The 6,038-nt window shown below is 49.6% G+C and overlaps 1 pseudogene; it reads left to right on the top strand.

Moving 5' to 3' along the window:
• Window positions 1-5,099: 5,099 nt before the first annotated feature.
• On the top strand, window positions 5,100-5,825 carry LOC100613420 (dnaJ homolog subfamily B member 6-like; annotated as a pseudogene).
• Window positions 5,826-6,038: the final 213 nt, after the last annotated feature.

Raw genomic sequence — 6,038 nt, 5'->3', positions numbered from 1 at the left:
TTTGCAGCGGCTCGCATTCCCTCTGCAAGCCCTGGTCTCTGTGGTGGTAAGAGCTGGTCTTCCCTTCTGGGCTGGAGGGATGCTGGCAGCATCAAGCTTCCTCCCAGAGAGCAGTCTAGTCTTCTCCAAGCCAGCCACATCCTCCTCTGCAATCAGCCTTGGAGGGCACTCAAGGCTCATTGGTAACTTTTTCCTCATTGCTGACCCTGATCCTGCAGGCCATCTTATGCTGAAGCCCTTCTATGTGCCGGGCCCCAACCTGTGCGCTGGGGCTTCAGATAGGAGTCAGACAGAAGCTCCCTGTGTGATGGTGTGCTCCGGGAAAGCCATCAGAAAAACCAGATGTTCCCAGGTAAGATGCTTAAAACCGAGTCATTCCCCTGCCCACATCACCAGTGCTACCCCCACATAGAACAAAAGCCACGTGTTCTGCAGGGTGAGGCCTCGGCCATGTCCTCTCCTCCCCTGACCCAGCCACACACCGACCCCTGTCATGCCCACCACCCTGCAGCCCCTCCACCCTTCCAGGCTGGTGCTCCAATGCCTTAAACGCTTCCTGCCTCAGGGCCTTTGCAGTCTCGGGTGCTCTTCTCCAGGTCTCTGCGGGGCTGAGTCCCCATTGCATGGCGATCTCAGCTTAAATACTGGCTTCTCTCACCTCTGTAGCTAAAGTGATTCCCCCTAAACACACCACCATTATCATCTGCTTTTTTGATTTTCCTTTTGTTTTTTGTTGTTGTTGTTTTTTTTTTTGATATGATGTCTCGTTCTGTCGCCCAGGCTGGAGTGCAGTGGCACAATCTCTGCTCACTGCAACCTCCGCCTCCCAGGTTCAAGCGATTCTCCCTCAGCCTCCTGAGTAGCTGGGATTATAGGCACCTGCCACCACGCCCAGCTAAAATTTTTTTTGTATTTTTAGTAGAGACAGGGTTTCACCATATTGGCCAGGCTGGTTTCGAACTCCTGACCTCAAATGATCCGCCCGCCTCGGGCTCCCAAAGTGCTGGGGTTACAGGTGTGAGCCACCCGTACCTGGCCGCTTATTTGATTTTCTTCCAAGCATTTATTACCATCCAAAACCATCTTGTGCATTGGTTCTCTTGCCGATTATTATTTCTCCCCCAGATGCTGTGGCCCTGAAGCAGGGACCAAGTGCTTTGTGGCTGCCGTGTCCCCATCCCCCGGCACATGGCAGGTGCTTGATAAGCACTGTGCTGAGTGCATGGGGCAACCAGAAACAGGGGAGCTTGCTGGTCCCCAGCACTCCTGCAACAGGGCTCTGATCTGGGTGGCTCTCTGCTGTCAACTGCACATTTTTTTTAAACTGTTGTGAGAATCTGCAGTAATCACTTGGCTCGGCACTAATCCTGAGTTAATGAGGCCACACTGATTCTTTGGTGTTAATATTCTCTGAAGTTCAGCTCTGAGGAAAATGAAAAGAAAGACCGCCCCACCACTTACCCATCACCAAAGAAAGACACAAGTGAGCATCCTAGAATTTGGGACGCATCAAAACCAAAGAAAAAAGCAGAACCTGCCCCAATGTTTGGCGCAAGCAGCCTCTGAGGGCCAGCCGTGCTCCGAGCGTTTGTAGTGCAGGGGCACAGCCCTCCAGATGTTCCCTGGAAGGACTGCCACTTCAAACACCAGGGCTCAAGCCCATTACCTGCGCAGCCTTTGTGTATTTCAAAGGGGAAGCCAGTTGAACTTTCCCTGTAATCATTGGGCCCCAACTTGCCTTTAATGGACCATCAGGGAACACAGCAAGGAGAAGTCCCCAATCATTACCAGGTTCTGATGGCCTCAGAGCCCACCTGGAGAGGCCCGCGGGGCAGCCACCTGTGGGTCTTGCCACGCCTGCTCCAGGGAAGGCTAGGACTCCATCCAACTGAGCACTGGACCGGGAGTCAGAAGCCACGACTTTGAGGGCCTAGGCTGCCTGGCCCCCCTTCCTGGGCCATGGTGTCCCACTCCCTGTATGTGAACCCCACCTCTGCCGCTTGCTTGCTGTGAGACCTTGGGCAGGTACACTCACCTTGCTGAGTCCCCGTTTTGCAATTGGCTGTGGAGGATAAAAACAGAACCTACCTCTCGGGTTTGCTCCAAAGCATAGGCATTTTGTAATAAATGACAGTACTCTGAAGAAATATGTACTGAGTTGAATTGTGTCCCCACAAAATGTATGTCTGCCTGGAACCTCACAAGGTGAACTTATTTGGGAGAAGGATCTCTACAGATGTAATTCAGGTAAGACTCAAGATGAGATCATCCTGAGTCTTTAGGATGGGCCCTAAATCCAGTGATTGGTATTCTTATGAGAGATGGCCGGGTGCAGTGGCTCACGCCTGTAATCCCAGCACTTTGGGAGGCCACGGCGGGTGGATCCTCTGAGGTCAGGAGTTTGAGACTAGCCTGGCTAATATGATGAAACTCCAGCTCTACTAAAAAGACAAAAAAAGTAGTGGGGTGTGGTGGCATGCACCTGTAATCCCAGCTACTCGGGAAGCTGAGGCAGGAGAATCACTTGAACCCGGGAGGCAGAGGTTGCAGTGAGCTGAGATCAAGCCATTACACTCCAGTCTGGGCAACAAGAGTGAAACTCTGTCTCAGAAAAAAAAAAAAAAAAAAAGAGAGAGAGAGAGAGAGACAGACAGACAAGGGGAAGATATAGATATTCAGGAGGCCCTGTGAAGCTGGAGGCTGAGGCTGGAGTGATGCAGCCATAAGCCAAGGAATGTCTGGAGACACCAGAATGTGGAAAGGGCAGCAAGTGTCCTTCCCTGGAGCCTTCAGAGGGAGCAGGGCCATGCTGACTCCCTGATTTTGAAATTTCTGGCCTCCGGAACTGTGAGACAATACATTTCTGATCTTTCAAGCTATCAAGTTTGCCGTTGTTTATTATAGCAGCCTTGGGAAATTAACACCAAATACAAGTCATTGTTCTTGTAGTTGTTACTCTAAAGAATTCCCTGTGGCCGGGTGCGATGCCTCACGCCTGTAATCCCAGCACTTTGGGAGGCCGAGGTGGGCAGATCACCTGAGGTCAGGAGTTCAAGACCAGCCTGGCCAACATGGTGAAACCCAGTCTCTACCAAAAATGACAAAAATTATCTGGGTATGGTGACGTACACCTGTAATCCCAGCTACTCAGGAGGCTGAGGCAGGAGGATGGCTTGAACCCAGGAGGCAGAGGTTGCAGTGAGCCAAGATAGCACCACTGCACTCCAGCCTGGGCGACAAGAGCAAAACTCCATCTCAAAAACAAAAAAAGAATTCTCTGAGCCACTGAAATGTCTCACCAGACACTTAGGCCCACAGTGACCTCTGTAGATGAGCAGCTCCCTCTGTCTCCAAAGCAATTGAAAAAGGAAGAAGCGATGCATAAGGGAAAGGCAGACCTTGGTTTGGAATGTGGCTCTGAGCCCCTTCCTAGCTGTAGGACTTTGACAAGTCACTGATCCTCCATGAACCTCTGTCTCTTTATGAAATGGGGGCCATTATATCCACCTCCATGAATTCTGTGATGATGAGACTAGGTCAGGATGTAAAGCATTCACACATAAGTGTTCAGTAAATGGGAAGGGTGTCTATGTTAGTTTATTTGTTTATTTATTTATTTATTTTTGAGACGAATTCTCACTCTGTGGCCCAGTCTGGAGTGCAATGGTGCGATCTTAGCACACTGCAACCTCTGCCTCCCAAGTTCAAGTGATTCTCCTGCCTCAGCCTCCTGAGTAGCTGAGACTACAGGCATGTGCCACCATGCCTGGCTAATTTTTGTATTTTTAGTAGAGACGGGGTTTTGCCATATTGGCCAGGTTGGTCTCGAACTCCTGACCTCAGGTGATCCATCTGCCTTGGCCTCCCAAAGTGCTGGGATTACAGGCGTGAGCCACCACGCCTGGCCTATATTAGTTATCTACTGTTACACAGTACATTTCCCCAACATTTGGAGGCTGAAAACAACAATGGACCTTTATTATCTCACATAGGTATTATAGCTCTGTATCAGATATGTGGGAGCAGCTTAACTGGATGTTTTTGGCTCAAGACCTCTCATGTTGAAATCAAGATGTCAGCTAGGGCTGTAGTCTCATCTGATGGCTTGACTGGGGCTGGAGCATCCACTTTCAAGGTGCCTCACTCACATGTCTGTGGGCAGGAGGCCTCAGTTCCTCACCACTCAGACTTTCCATAGGGCTGCTTGGGTGTCCTCCCAACATGGCAGCTGGCTTCCCCCAGAGCATGTGATCCAAGAAAGAGCCAGGTGCAAGTGGTAATGTCTTGGGTGTCATACTCTGCCACTTTACCACATTCTACTGGTCCTAGAGAGCAACCCTGAAACAATGAGGGAGGGAACTCTACACGGGCACTGGTATTCTCTGGTATTCCAATGGGATACCAGAGAGTAGCCCATTGGAAGCCATTGGGGGGCTGGCTACCACTGTGTGTCAGAGGGCAAGGTGTTCTTGAGGATGCTGCCAGGCAAAAGCTTACCTAACAGGTGGCTTTGCTGTCTGGACTTGCCTCTGGGGCCAGCTGCCTGGGAGCTGGGAGCCTGATCTGGCCACATGCCCAGCAGCTCCCCTGTAATTTCATTTGTCTAAGGCCTCTCCATGTCTCACCGGGGCTCCTTCATGCAGGCACTAAGGGCCAACATTGAGCCACAAAGGCTTCCAACCCAGAGCCCATGTCAGCAGCCCACCCAGAGCCTCGCATCTTCTCCTGGGAGAACAGCCTAAAGATTAGAGCCCCAGAGACACCTCAGGGGCCAATGGGCAGGCCTGAGTTCTGGAGGGGGCAGTGTCCCAGACACCCACCAGGGCCCTACAGCAGATCCCTGAGTGTGTTGTAGGAGTGCTCACGTGTGGGTGCATCATGAGCAAACCTGTATGTGAAGGTGTGTGCAGGCAGATGTGTGCGTCAGCACAACCGGAATCTGTTCATGGGTGACAGAATCTGACATTTCCACACATACAAAACATTGCAAGCACAGCAGTGCTGGAGCTGACAGGAGATCCAGGCCACCACCCCGCCTCCCCTGCATCCTGTCACCGGCTGCCTCTGTTCTTAGACATATTCCAACAATTGCTTAAAACATGGTGGATTACTATGATGTTCTAGGCATGCAGAGATGCGCCTCACCCAAGGATAGTAAAAAGGCATATCGGAAACTGGCACTGAAGTGACACCTAGATAAAAATCCTGAGAACAAAGAAGAAGCAGAGAGAAAATTCAAACAAGTAGTGGAGGCGTATGAGGTGCTGTCAGATGCTAAGAAACAGGACAACTATGACAAATAAGGCAAAGAAGGATGAAATGGTGGAGGAAGAGGTGGAAATCATTTTGAGAGTCCGTTTGAGTTTGGCTTCACATTTTGTGACCCAGATGATGTCTTCAGGGAATTTTTTGGTGGAAGGCATCCATTCTCATTTGACTTCTTTGAAAACCTTTTTGAGGACATTTTTGGGAATCAAAGGGGTTCCCAAGGAAGCAGAAGCTGAGGGACGGGGTCGTTCTTCTCCGCATTCAGTGGATTTCCATCTTTTGGAAGTGGATTTTCTTCTTTTGATGCAGTATTTACTTCATTTAGGTCCCTGGCTCATGGAGGCCTCACTTCATTCTCTTCCACATCATTTGGTGTTAGTGGGATGGGCAACTTCAAATCAATATCAACTTCTGCTAAAATGGTTAATGGCAGAAAAATGACTACAAAGAGAACTGTTGAGAATGGTCAAGAAAGAGTAGAAGTTGAAGAAGACAGCCGGTTAAAGTCCTTAACAATCCATGGTAAGGAGCAGCTACTGTGTTTGGATAACGAGTAATTCAACGCACGCTTTTAACAGAAATGTTAAACTAAAACAAGTGCCACTGGAGAATTAACGGGAACTTTTTTTTGAAGATTTCAAATGAACTCAACTTTCAGTATAATTGTACCTAATGTAAAGTATTTATAAACAGCTCACTGGAGCCTCTATTTGTCATAGACTTTTGAGTTGATTGTTGGGGCCACATAATAGGACCATTGTTTTGTTGTG

This window comes from Pan troglodytes, chromosome 9 (genome assembly GCF_028858775.2).
Source record: "Pan troglodytes isolate AG18354 chromosome 9, NHGRI_mPanTro3-v2.0_pri, whole genome shotgun sequence".
Classification (NCBI taxonomy): domain Eukaryota; kingdom Metazoa; phylum Chordata; class Mammalia; order Primates; family Hominidae; genus Pan; species Pan troglodytes.
Note: the sequence above shows the minus strand (reverse complement) of the source record. Positions and strands in the feature narration are given on the sequence as shown.